Consider the following 14,008-nt stretch of genomic DNA (forward strand, 5'->3'; position numbering starts at 1 on the left):
AGAGACAGAGACACAGACAGAGACACAGACAGAGACACAGACAGAGACACAGACAGAGACACAGACAGAGACACAGACAGAGACACAGACACAGACACAGACAGAGACAGAGACACAGAGAGAGAGACACACAGAGACAGACACACAGAGAGAGACACACAGAGAGAGACACACAGAGAGAGACACACAGAGAGAGACACACAGAGAGAGAGACACAGAGAGAGAGACACAGAGAGAGAGACACAGAGAGAGAGACACACAGAGAGAGAGACACACAGAGAGAAAGACACACAGAGAGAGAGACACACAGAGAGAGAGACACACACAGAGAGAGAGACACAGAGAGAGAGACACAGAGAGAGAGACACAGACACAGAGACACAGAGAGACACAGACACAGAGACACAGAGAGACACAGAGAGACAGAGAGACACAGAGAGACACAGAGAGACACAGAGAGACACAGAGAGACACAGAGAGACACAGAGAGACACAGAGAGACACAGAGAGAGAGGAGGGAGAGGGAGGGGTAGAGAGGGAGGGGTAGAGAGAGACACACACAGAGAGAGACACACACAGAGAGACACACACACAGAGAGAGACACACACACACATGGAGAGAGACACACACACACATGGAGAGAGACACACACGGAGAGAGACACACACACAGAGAGAGAGAGAGAGAGAGAGAGAGACACACAGAGAAAGAGAGACACACAGAGAAAGAGAGACACACAGAGAAAGAGAGACACACAGAGAAAGAGAGACACACAGAGAAAGAGAGACACACAGAGAAAGACACACAGAGAAAGACACAGAGAGAGAGAGACCCACAGAACGAGAGAGAACGAGAGAGACACAGAGAGATAGAGAGAACACACAGAGAGATAGAGAGAACACACAGAGAGAATGAGAGACAAAGACAGAGAGAGTGCGGCAGAGAGAGTGCGGCAGAGAGAGTGCGGCAGAGAGAGGGCGGCAGAGAGAGGGCGGCAGGGAGAGGGCGGCAGGGAGAGGGCGGCAGGGAGAGGGCGGCAGGGAGAGGGCGGCAGGGAGAGGGCGGCAGGGAGAGGGCGGCAGGGAGAGGGCGGCAGGGAGAGGGTGAGGGCGAAAGGGAGAGGGCGACAGGGAGAGGGTGACAGGGAGAGGGCGACAGGGAAAAGGTGAGGGTGACACCGGGAGAGGGTGACACCGGGAGAGGGTGACACCGGGAGAGGGTGACACCGGGAGAGGGTGACACCGGGAGAGGGTGACACCGGGAGAGGGTGACACCGGAGAGGGTGACACAGGGAGAGGGTGACACAGGGAGAGGGTGACACAGGGAGAGGGTGACACAGGGAGAGGGTGACACACACATACACTCACAGACACATACACTCACAGACACATACACTCACAGACACATACACTCACAGACACATACACTCACAGACACATACACTCACAGACACATACACTCACAGACACATACACTCACACACAGATACACTCACACACAGATACACACACAGATACAGACCACACAGACACACACAGACACAGACACACACCCACACACACCCACTCACAGACACAGACACAAACACACAGACACTCACAGACACACGAATACACACACTCACACCCACCCACACTCACAGACACCCACCCACACTCACACACACAGTCACACCCACCCACAGACATTCATTGGAAGGGAGGGGGCCTACCTGTTCCTCCAGGGCCTGCTTGTCCTCCACATGCTGCTCCACATGCCAGGGGATCGGGCAGGAGTTGCGGGAGGATGGGGGGGCCAGCGGGAGGATGGGGGGGCAGCGGGAGGATCGGGGGGGCAGCGCGAGGATGGGGGGGCCAGCGTGAGGATCGGGGGGCTAGCGCGAGGATGGGGGGGCCAGCGTGAGGATCGGGGGGCTAGCGGGAGGATCGGGGGCCAGCGCGGGGATGGGGGGGCCAGCGCGAGGATCGGGGGGCCAGCACGAGGATCGAGGACCAGCGGGGGGATGGGGGGGGGTCAGCGCGAGGATGGGGGGGGCTAGCGGGAGGATCGGGGACCAGCGGGGGGACAGCCGGACAGGCGCACGGGTGTGGCCGGGAACATTGCCAACCCCCCCCCCCCTCGCACGCGCACCCCCTTCCCTCTACCTCCCGCCAGGCTGTTTCCCTTCTTCCCCGCCCCTATTACCCTGCCCGCGTGGGTGCCAAAGGAGCGTGGGACGGAGGGGAAGCGCCTACCTGGTCTTCCAGCCCTGGGCAGCAGCAGCCACGGGGAGCCCCCCCCCAGCCTACATCCGGGGACCCCCCCCCCCCAGCCTACATTCGGGGACCCCCCCTCCCAGCCTACATCCGGGGACCCCGCCTCCCAGCTTACATTCCGCCCCGGGCAGCAAGCTGGCATCGGGTGCAGGGGGGGGGGGGGGCAGGGGCTGACCCAGAGCTGCCAGCCGGCCCTCTTCCTCCAATCAGGGAGGAAGATTACTTATTTATTTATTTTAAAAAAAATTGGCGCGAACGGGGGAAATTTGAGCGCAAGCGGGGGAAATTTAAAAAAAAAACACGTGTGCTGCTTGGGCCAATATTTACTCGCGGGGGTTAAATCCACACGCCCCGGGCGTGTAAATATACACACACACACACACACACACACAACTTATGTGTATTGCCGATATATAATATATAGTGTTCGACAATCCTATACATTTACACGCCCGGGGCGGGTGGATTTAAACCCCGGGCGAGTAAATATTGGCCCAAGCAGAACACGTGTTTTTTTAAATTTCCCCGCTCGCACTGAATTTTCCCTGCTCGCGCTGGCTGAAAAAAACAAAATAAACTCCCCTTACCTGACAGCTGATTGGCGCGCGCTCCCAGGCTTTGTGGGCGCGTGGCCAGGCTCTATATGAGCCCGCCCCCAACGTACGGCCATTTTTTCTGGCCGGAGATGTTGGAGAGTAAGAACTCTCCAATCCTCCACGGCCCCTTTGCTCCTTCCCTGCAAGCCCCCTTACTCCTTCCCTGCAAGCCCCCTTACTCCTTCCCTGCAAGCTCCCTTACTCCCCGCTTCCCGCGCGAGGCAGGTGTTCCCCCTTCTCTCCCTGTCCCCGCTTAACTTGGCTTCCCGATGATCCCCGCGCGGGGCAGGAGATTGTAGTGGGGGTGTTCCCCCCTTCTCGCCGTGTCCCGGCTTCCCGCGCGGGGCAGGAGATTGTAGTGGGGGTGTTCCCCCCGCTTACCCGGCTTCCCGCCGATCCCCGCGCGGGGCTGGAGATGGTCACGTGGCGAGCGGGGCAGTGGTGGTGCTCGGTCCTGCTGCCTTTCCTCTTCTTCCCCCTGTCGTGTATGTGTGTGCATGGGTGTGTGCGTGTGTGCATGTGTGTGTGTGTGTGTGTGTGTGTGTGTGTGCATGGGTGTGTGTGTGTGTGTGCATGGGTGTGTGTGTGTGTATGCATGGTGTGTGTGTGTGTGTGTGTGTGTGTGTGTGTGTGTGTATGTGTGTATGTGTGTGTGTATGCGTGTGTGTGTGTGTGTATGCATGTGTATGCATGTGTGTGTGTATGCATGTGTGTGTATGCATGTGTGTGTATGCATGTGTGTGTGTGTGTATGCATGTGTGTGTGTGTGTATGCATGTGTGTATGTGTATGCATGGGTGTGTGTGTATGCATGGGTGTGTGTGTATGCATGGGTGTGTGTGTATGCATGGGTGTGTGTGTATGCATGGGTGTGTGTGTATGCATGGGTGTGTGTGTATGCATGGGTGTGTGTGTATGCATGGGTGTGTGTGTATGCATGGGGGTGTGTGTGTGTATGCGTGTGTGTGTGTGTATGTATGCGTGTGTGTGTATGCGTGTGTGTGTGTGTATGTATGCGTGTGTGTGTGTGTGTGTGTGTGTGTGTGTGTGTGTGTGTATGCGTGTATGCATGTGTGTGTGTGTGTATGCATGTGTGTGTATGCATGTGTGTGTGTGTGTGTGTGTATGTATGCATGCATGGGTGTGTGTGTATGCATGTATGGGTGTGTGTGTGTGTGTGTATGCATGGGTGTGTGTGTATGCGTGTGTGTGTGTGTATGCATGTGTGTGTGTGTGTATGCATGGGTGTGTGTGTGTATGCATGGGTGTGTGTGTGCATGGGAGAGTGTGCCTCCCCCCCACCCTGCCGCCTCCCCCCCACCTTGCCGCCTCCCACCCAAAGATTAGACTAAGCCCAGCTATCTTCATGACGGCGCAGCCGCCGCATGAGGTGTGGGGGGGGGAGGGGGATGCCGGTCCGCCTGCCCGACCACTAGCTTCATGCCGTGCGGGACATGCCGGCGAGGGGAGCAGGGCAGTGGCGGCCACGGCGGGGCTGACTGTCCCCTGGGGTGCCCGCTGGGGGACACCTAGCTACGTGCCTCCCACCCTGCCACCTCCCCAAAGCTTGCACTACGCCCGAGTGAGGTATGGGGGAGGGGGGGGGGAGGGGGAATGCCGGCCTGCCCACCTTTCTCAGTTGGGATTTTAGCCCATCCATTCCCCAATAATTTATTAGGATAAGAGGGGTGGTGACTTATAAGAGAACCTCATTGCTTTGTCCTTGAATTCTTCCCCCCCCCCCCTTTTTTTTTTAATCCCAAGGAATAAAAAAATAAAAAGGCAGGTTATAATTAAAAATATAAAGAGGGTCTTTGGGGGGGGGGGGGGGCCCACGAGGAAGGGGGGCCCGCCGGACGGGAGGTGCCAAAGGGGTGGTGCTCCCGGCCGCATACACTGTTAAATAAAACATTGTTTGGTTGATTGTAACAATTTCTTATGCTGTCTAGTTATTCCTAATGTATTTGTCCCATTCTACACTCACCCAGTCAGTCAGTCACTCACCCAGTCAGACACTCACACTGTCACTCAGTCAGTCACCCAGTCAGTCAGTCACCCAGTCAGTCAGTCACCCAGTCAGTCAGTCACCCAGTCAGTCAGTCACCCAGTCAGTCAGTCAGTCACTCACCCAGTCAGTCAGTCACTCACCCAGTCAGTCAGTCACTCACCCAGTCAGTCAGTCACCCAGTCAGTCAGTCAGTCAGTCACCCAGTCAGTCACCCAGTCAGTCAGTCAGTCACCCAGTCAGTCAGTCAGTCACCCAGTCAGTCAGTCACCCAGTCAGTCAGTCACTCACCCAGTCAGTCAGTCACTCACCCAGTCAGTCAGTCACTCACCCAGTCAGTCAGTCACTCACCCAGTCAGTCACTCACCCAGTCACTCACCCAGTCAGTCACCCAGTCAGTCAGTCAGTCAGTCACCCAGTCAGTCAGTCACCCAGTCAGTCAGTCACCCAGTCAGTCAGTCACCCAGTCAGTCAGTCACCCAGTCAGTCAGTCACCCAGTCACTCACTCAGCCAGGCACTCACTCAGCCAGGCACTCACTCAGCCAGGCACTCACTCAGCCAGGCACTCACTCAGCCAGGCACGCACTCAGCCAGGCACTCACTCACCCAGGCACTCACTCACCCAGGCACTCACTCACCCAGGCACTCACTCACCCAGGCACTCACTCACCCAGGCACTCACTCACCCATGCACTCACTCACCCAGGCACTCACTCACCCAGGCACTCACCCAGTCAGTCAGTCACCCAGTCAGTCAGTCACCCACTCACCCAGTCAGTCACCCACTCACCCAGGCACTCAGTCAGTCACCCAGGCACTCAGTCAGTCACCCAGGCACTCAGTCAGTCACCCAGGCACTCAGTCAGTCACCCAGGCACTCAGTCAGTCACCCAGGCACTCAGTCAGTCAACCAGGCACTCAGTCAGTCAACCAGGCACTCAGTCAGTCACCCAGGCACTCAGTCAGTCACCCACTCACCCAGTCAGTCAGTCACCCACTCACCCAGTCAGTCAGTCACTCACCCAGTCAGTCAGTCACTCACCCAGTCAGTCAGTCACTCACCCAGTCAGTCAGTCACTCACCCAGTCAGTCAGTCACTCACCCAGTCAGTCAGTCACTCACCCAGTCAGTCAGTCACTCACCCAGTCAGTCAGTCACTCACCCAGTCAGTCAGTCACTCACCCAGTCAGTCAGTCACCCAGTCAGTCAGTCACCCAGTCAGTCAGTCACCCAGTCAGTCAGTCACCCAGTCAGTCACCCAGTCAGTCAGTCAGTCACCCAGTCAGTCAGTCAGTCACCCAGTTAGTCAGTCAGTCACCCAGTCAGTCAGTCACCCAGTCAGTCAGTCAGTCAGTCAGTCACCCAGTCCGTCAGTCACTCACCCAGTCCGTCAGTCACTCACCCAGTCCGTCAGTCACTCACCCAGTCAGTCAGTCACTCACCCAGTCAGTCACCCAGTCAGTCAGTCAGTCAGTCACTCACCCAGTCAGTCAGTCAGTCACTCACCCAGTCAGTCAGTCACTCACCCAGTCAGTCACTCACCCAGTCAGACACTCACACTGTCACTCAGTCAGTCAGTCAGTCAGTCACCCAGGCACTCAGTCAGTCACCAACTCACCCAGTCAGTCACTCACCCAGTCACTCACTCACTCACCCATTCAGTCACTCACCCAGTCAGTCACTCACACTGTCACTCAGTCACCCACTCACCCAGTCAGTCAGTCAGTCACCCACTCACTCAGTCAGTCAGTCAGTCACCCAGTCAGTCAGTCAGTCAGTCACCCAGTCAGTCAGTCACCCAGTCAGTTACCCAGTCAGTCAGTCAGTCACCCAGTCAGTCAGTCACCCAGTCAGTCAGTCACCCAGTCAGTCAGTCACCCAGTCAGTCAGTCAGTCACCCAGTCAGTCACCCAGTCAGTCACCCAGTCAGTCAGTCACTCACCCAGTCAGTCAGTCACTCACCCAGTCAGTCAGTCACTCACCCAGTCAGTCACTCACCCAGTCAGTCAGTCACTCACCCAGTCAGTCAGTCACTCACCCAGTCAGTCAGTCACTCACCCAGTCAGTCACCCAGTCAGTCAGTCACCCAGTCACTCAGTCAGTCACCCACTCACCCAGTCAGTCACTCACCCAGTCAGTCACTCACTCACCCATTCAGTCACTCACTCACCCATTCAGTCACTCACCCAGTCAGTCACTCACCCAGTCAGTCACTCACCCAGTCAGACACTCACACTGTCACTCAGTCACCCACTCACCCAGTCAGTCAGTCAGTCACTCACCCAGTCAGTCAGTCAGTCACTCACCCAGTCAGTCAGTCACTCACCCAGTCAGTCACTCACCCAGTCAGACACTCACCCAGTCACTCAGTCAGTCAGTCACCCAGGCACTCAGTCAGTCACCCACTCACCCAGTCAGTCACTCACCCAGTCAGTCACTCACTCACCCATTCAGTCACTCACCCAGTCAGTCAGTCACTCACCCAGTCAGTCACTCACCCAGTCAGTCAGTCACTCACCCAGTCAGTCAGTCACTCACCCAGTCAGTCAGTCACTCACCCAGTCAGTCAGTCACTCACCCAGTCAGTCACTCACCCAGTCAGTCAGTCACTCACCCAGTCAGTCAGTCAGTCACCCAGTCAGTCCCAGTCAGTCAGTCAGTCACCCAGTCAGTCACTCACCCAGTCAGTCAGTCACTCACCCAGTCAGTCAGTCACTCACCAGTCAGTCAGTCACCCACTCACCCAGTCAGTCAGTCAGTCAGTCAGTCACTACCCAGTCAGTCAGTCACTCACCCAGTCAGTCAGTCACTCACCCAGTCAGTCAGTCAGTCACCCAGTCAGTCAGTCAGTCACCAGTCAGTCAGTCAGCTCACCCAGTCAGTCACTCCAGTCAGTCAGTCAGTCACCCAGTCAGTCAGTCACTCACCCAGTCAGTCAGTCACTCACCCAGTCAGTCTCAGCTCCAGTCCAGTCAGCTCAGTCAGTCAGTCCCAGTCAGTCACCCAGTCAGTCAGTCTAGTCACCCAGTCAGTCAGTTAGTCACCCAGTCAGTCAGTCAGTCACCCAGTCAGTCAGTCACCCAGTCAGTCAGTCAGTCACTCACCCAGTCAGTCAGTCAGTCACTCACCCAGTCAGTCAGTCACTCACCCAGTCAGTCACTCACCCAGTCAGTCACTCACCCAGTCAGTCAGTCACTCACCCAGTCAGTCAGTCACTCACCCAGTCAGTCGTCAGTCACTCACCCAGTCAGTCAGTCACTCACCCAGTCAGTCAGTCACTCACCCAGTCAGTCACTCACTCACCCAGTCAGTCACTCACCCAGTCAGTCAGTCACTCACCCAGTCACTCACTCACCCATTCAGTCACTCACTCACCCATTCAGTCACTCACTCACCCATTCAGTCACTCACCCAGTCAGTCACTCACCCAGTCAGACACTCACCCAGTCAGACACTCACCCAGTCAGACACTCACCCAGTCAGACACTCACACTGTCACCCAGGCACTCACTCACCCAGGCACTCACTCAGTCAGTCACTCACCCCCCCGTCAGTCACCCCCAGCCAGTCAGTCAGTCACCCCCAGCCAGTTAGTCAGTCACCCCCCCCAGCCAGCCAGTCAGTCACCCCCCCAAGCCAGCCAGTCAGTCACCCAGCCAGCCAGTCACCCAGCCAGCCACCCACCCTCTCTCTGTATCTCCCCCCCCTCTGTGTCTCCCCCCCTCTGTCTCCCACCCCACACTCTCTCTCCCCCCCACACTCTCTCTCCCCCCCCCCACACTCTCTCTCCCCCCCACACTCTCTCTCCCCCCCACACTCTCTCACCCCCCCCCACACTCTCTCACCCCCCCACACTCTCTCCCCCCCCCCACACTCTCTCTCCCCCCCCACTCTCTCTCCCCCCCCCACACTCTCTCTCCCCCCCCACACTCTCTCTCCCCTCCACACTCTCTCTCCCCTCCACACTCTCTCTCCCCTCCACACTCTCTCTCCCCTCCACACTCTCTCTCCCCTCCACACTCTCTCTCCCCTCCACACTCTCTCTCCCCTCCACACTCTCTCCCTCTCCCCCACACTCTCACACTCTGGATCTCTTATTTACCCTATATATCTTAACTGCCCTATTCTACACCAAAATAACCTATACTGCTTACTTCCAGAACTGACTCAAGCTTCACACGGAAGATATCGGAACCCCCCCTAACACAGAAGACAGGTAAGGAACACCTCCCTTCCAATGTATAACATTGGGTGAATGAGGGTACCTGGACATTGAGGGACTGCGGATCAGGTAAGATCCCAGGCGGGATTGCTGCTTTAGATATTGTGAAGCGGGGATGTCCAGACACTGGTTAAGGGGTTCAGGAAACTAGTCATTCACACCTGGCTTTTATTTCTAGATCCGACATTTACACACACACGTAACCAGAACAAATTGTAGTATAAAGTAATACAATAAATACATTTATGTCAAAAACGAATGTTGTTCTGACTAGGAATTTATTAAATGTATTTTATTTAAATATTTTATTTTAAAGCGAGGCTGGGGGCGGGACTAGGGGCGGGTTGGGGGCGGGACTAGGGGCGGGTTGGGGGCGGGACTAGGGGCGGGTTGGGGGCGGGGCTAGGTGGCGAGTAGATTTTTTGGTTGGGCGAGTAGATTTTTGGGTGATTTGTAGAACACTGATAATATATATGATTTTCTTTAATAATATATATACAGAACTATATACCTAATGTTGTTTCTTCATTTTGATGTATGTTAACCTATGTGACAATGAATGACTTCATTGAATTTATACTGTTTTTCCAATTGTTGTCTCCATATCTGGGATACTTTGTGTTAAATTGTTTACTTATTCATTGCTAAAGTATACATAGTGCTCTCATGTATGTAGGTAGATGTCATTATTAATTAACATATTATCTACAGGTGTTTGATACTGATTAGAAGAGTGGAGGTGAGGCTTAAATAGTACCCCCCCCCCCCCCCACTGACATTGTACTCCTTGAGAGAGAACAGTTTTGTTCGAAACGCGTGGGAGGAGGTTGTTCTGTATATGTGGATCCAGTATCCGTTTTATGTAGCTTCAATAAAGGATATTTTTTAACTTTCTGCCGGTGAGTCTGAGTTTGCTACAGGAGCGGCTGTTTTCCTGATCTCTGCTACTTCCTACCATGAACTATGCTCAGCCAAAGTGCAAGTGGTACAGCTGAGCATATATGAGGAAGTGAGGCCAATGAGACAAAGGGGTGGAGCGGAGGTGCGGCCTCTGCGGAGGCAGTGATACGCTGAGAGGTGCAGGAGACAGGTGGCTGCGATGACCAGAGTTGAAACGCAACTGGGGAGCGGTGCACGAGCGTCACGTGTGCGCGCTGTGTGAGGCGCCCGCGCGTCGCAAGCGGGGTGGCAGAGCCAAGCTCGGTGGAGCAGTGAAAGCCCTGCGTGGGCACGCGCGCTCTGTAATATGCGCAGGATGCTGAGAAGCAGAAGGTAAGGAGGGAACACGTCGCGGGGGACATGCTCCCCGATTCCTTACACAGATGCAGCCACCAACATTCGACTACATCTCGAGATGAAAACTGCACTATGCTACAATATCTCGAGAAGTGGACCAAAGCAGACTATAATGGCCCATCAGATTAACACAGCGGGGTCGCTGCTGTGTGAATCCTACGGGTTCTACCTGTCTGTAAGAGATGCGCAGTAGGAGACTGAATCAGTCTAAAGATTGGCAGGGTCTGGTTCCCCATCCTAGCCTTCCTAACCTATTTTTAGCGATTTTTATACTGTGCTTTCATTTTTGGACTGTCTCCATTGAAATCAACATCGCGCGTCATCCGTGACGACACGGATGTGCGCGAGCGCCGGAAGAAGATCCCACGTGGTCCGCGCGGTGTGTGCAGTGAGAGGAGAGTCCTTAGGCATCACTGTGTCCCAAGGACAGCAAACCAAGCCTGTTTGAACTGACATTTTCATGCCACGAGCCCAGCAGATGCCACTACCAGTGGGGGAACTCTGAACAGCTCAAGGGCTGCAGCTGCCACTTGCAGGGGTCCAGGATAAGTGAGAGATATCACTGTGACTTTCCAGAAGACAGCTGCTGCACCAGAGGTCTACACCATTCCATCCAGAGGCTTTCCATTGTGGTAACATTGTGCTGATGTTTGCACAGATATGCTTTTATTCTTCTGCCTAAATGTACGGCTAATACTCACCAATTTTTCACAAATATAATTTGTACTTAAATACTTCACTATTGCGTTTTGCGCTGTTCTTTTTGTCTTTTACTCTACCTGCACGCCTCTAACACGCGATCGCGGGGGGTTTATTTCATTTTAATATTACAGTATTGTAGCAGGGGGTCTCCAGAGCTGAACCGCATTGATTTCTTGTACAGGGACCCCTACTTCCCGAGTTACAGGCCCCGTAATGGGGCGCCAGTATCCCGGAAGCCATGTTTACCTTTTCCCGCGTCACGGCCCACGTGATTGGAGTATTTAAAAAAAACCAGAGGGATACTGGCACCCTATAACAGCTAAGCCTTTCTGATTGGCTGGCTTCACTCCCTTTTGATGACGTCACCTGGAGTAGGTGATAAAATATTTGCGGTATTTCTGCCATTTGTCCTGTTCCGATAAATATCGGAACTTGATGTATGTCAGTTTTTACTTGAAAATTTGGTATTATGCCTGGTTTTTATCAGATCCGATGCTTTTAACAGGTCTGAAAAAAGTGCTTTATTTTTGGAGCTGCAACGCTGATTCATTGCACAATAATAAAATGGCACTTTTTTTTATGGGCGGTAATACGGTATTTTTGGTTCCCGCAGCTTGATGTATCCGGCCCTTTGGCTCAAATCAGGTTTAGTGATATTAAGTTCTAGTTGACCCGTAATGGTGTATGCAGATCTATCACTATTTGCAATTTAACATCAGTAATAAGACAATAGAGAGGTAAAAACCACACAACACACATATTCCTGATTACCTTGTGCTGGCGCGTTACTTTTCCACAGCGTGCCCTCATGATACCAAACTCTTTCCCATATTCATCTCCATACCAGACCAGGAGCTGTATGTGTGGGGGAAGGTCTGTGCAGGTTCTGTAGTAGATTTTCCCGTGGTACTGGAACGCCACAAGGTTCTGTTCTTTGTCGTTTCTCGCACAATTTACAAACCTAAAATTGGGACAGTTAGTGAGGTCTCAAAATAATGTCTATTTAATAAAAGAAGAGCTGAAAAAAAGATGCAAGTTGTCAATTTGATTCGTCTTTTTTTTCTCCCCTACAGTTTTTGAGGTGAACACAAGATAATGGAGTGTGTGTGTTTGTGTCACACCAGTGACTACTTTCTTATTACTTTAATTCAAATACAGTTAGCACATTTTCATTCATTCATTTTAACTGCAGCTAGCTTTAGAGCTGCAAAACAGGGACAATAAAGATAGTTAAGGTGAAAACATGATATTATGGGGACAATACATTTTAACCCCTTCAGTCCCAACAGGGATTAGGGTTAACCAGCCGGGCATAATACCTTTATTATTGGCCTGGTTAACCCTCTCCCGCCATACTCCTCAGGCCGTGTAAGGCGACATACGGGCAGCAACGGTGCTGAACAAGGCTGTGAGGAGAAGACAGGAGTGAGGGGAAAGATGCAAAGAGCTGCTGTGATCACATGCTCATTGCCATTAACGTGAGTGGATGTTAAAGTGCAATTGAGGCTATTGCACTTTAGTGAATCTAGTGTTTGGTAAACAGAGGAGGCAACGTGGATAAGGAAAAATAACCCCCTGCAGATCAGTACCTGGGAGGCAAATAAAGGGTGTGGGAGGAAGGGGGATACAGAACACAAACAGCAATAGAAACAGAGTAAGAGAAACCATGTGAGATGGGTAACTCTTCTCCTGAGGGGATATAGGGGAAATAATTTGACAAGCAATTAATAGTTGTTTCTTCAGTAGTTTCAGGAGGTTTTGCAAGAAATTGGAAAGACAGTAAGTGATGGTAATTGTCACAGAGTAATAGTCTGGAGAATATAGATTTGGCATTAGCTGCCCAGTAGTCTACGTAAAGAAGTGTAGGTGACAGCAACCAAAGTTATCCATAATGTCAACAGCTGCCTCTGGTTAAATAAGGCTTTGAAAAGTGTGGCCCTGCATTCCTAAGATGGGGAAAGACTTGTGTGGGGTGAGAGGAAAAGGAGCGCTTAGGATAGCTAGCAAGGAGAAAAGGCTAATTGTACAAACTCTTATGGGTTTGTAATCTCAGGATTTATTTAAACTGAAGCAGAGTAGGAAAAGGGTATTTAAAGGGGCAGTCCCTCCTAGGAAGAACGTGAACCAACAACAATGGCATATTTAACAGGTTAAATGTAGCCAATTGTCAAGTTAAAAAAAACGTTTAGCAAACAAAAAAACATAACATTTCCATAGAAAAAGTAATTATAATGCCCTCATTGTCAAACACATAAATGTTCCTGGAGAAATACACAAAAGGATTTCTTTCACAATACAAAAATAAGTAAAAGTTATTTTAACCCCTTGAGTGACGGAGGGGTCACATGATCAATCCCTCACTGATGACAGAACAAATGGGGAGACCCCCTCCCTTCTATCCCACGTAGTGATAGATCCGTCCTGCCCTGCACAGGAGCACAGAATGACATCTCCCCTAGGAAAACCTGCAGGATTACTATGACGTAGCTATTACATCATGGGGCCAGACGCGGTGACATAGCAGCTACATCAAAAGGGCACCCAAAAAGGGTTAAATGGTGATTTCATCCTTTTCAAGGAAGTCCTGTACTCCAAGAGATTTCATGTTTTCTCGCCGCTAGGTTAAATTTAAAGCAGCAGTTCAAGCTGCCTTTCAAAAAAAAAAAAGTTCCCCTTCGATACAGTGGCGGCTCCCTCATGCGGCCGTGGCGGCGCAACTCTGATAAGCACGGGCAGAGGCAGTTTTTTTCCCCCCCCGGAATATACTCCGGTATTTTAGCGCTGGTAATATTAGCATTTTATTATCGCTGTCTGCAATACTGCGATATCGTCTAAAAACTCAGGGGGGCGTTCGCGAGCTGTCTTGGAAGTCTAATACTTTAGCAGTTCAACCTACGTCAGTACACAATCTGCGTGTGTGCGCGCAGTAAT

General features: G+C 52.4%; 1 protein-coding gene across 3 annotated transcripts in view; it reads right to left on the reverse strand.

Annotated features, from left to right (window-relative positions):
- LOC142466800 (uncharacterized) overlaps positions 1–14,008 on the reverse strand; it is a 124,075-nt gene that overhangs the window by 78,578 nt on the left and 31,489 nt on the right. For 2 of the 3 annotated variants that reach the window (XM_075572247.1, XM_075572248.1), the window contains exon 2: positions 11,849–12,038. The exons of the other annotated variant lie outside the window; for it this stretch is intronic. The gene's annotated coding sequence lies outside the window, so the exon portion shown is untranslated. The remainder of the gene's footprint in view (positions 1–11,848; positions 12,039–14,008) is intronic. 3 annotated transcript variants of the gene reach the window in all.

The sequence above is a fragment of the Ascaphus truei genome, chromosome 15, assembly GCF_040206685.1.
Source record: "Ascaphus truei isolate aAscTru1 chromosome 15, aAscTru1.hap1, whole genome shotgun sequence".
NCBI lineage: Eukaryota > Metazoa > Chordata > Amphibia > Anura > Ascaphidae > Ascaphus > Ascaphus truei.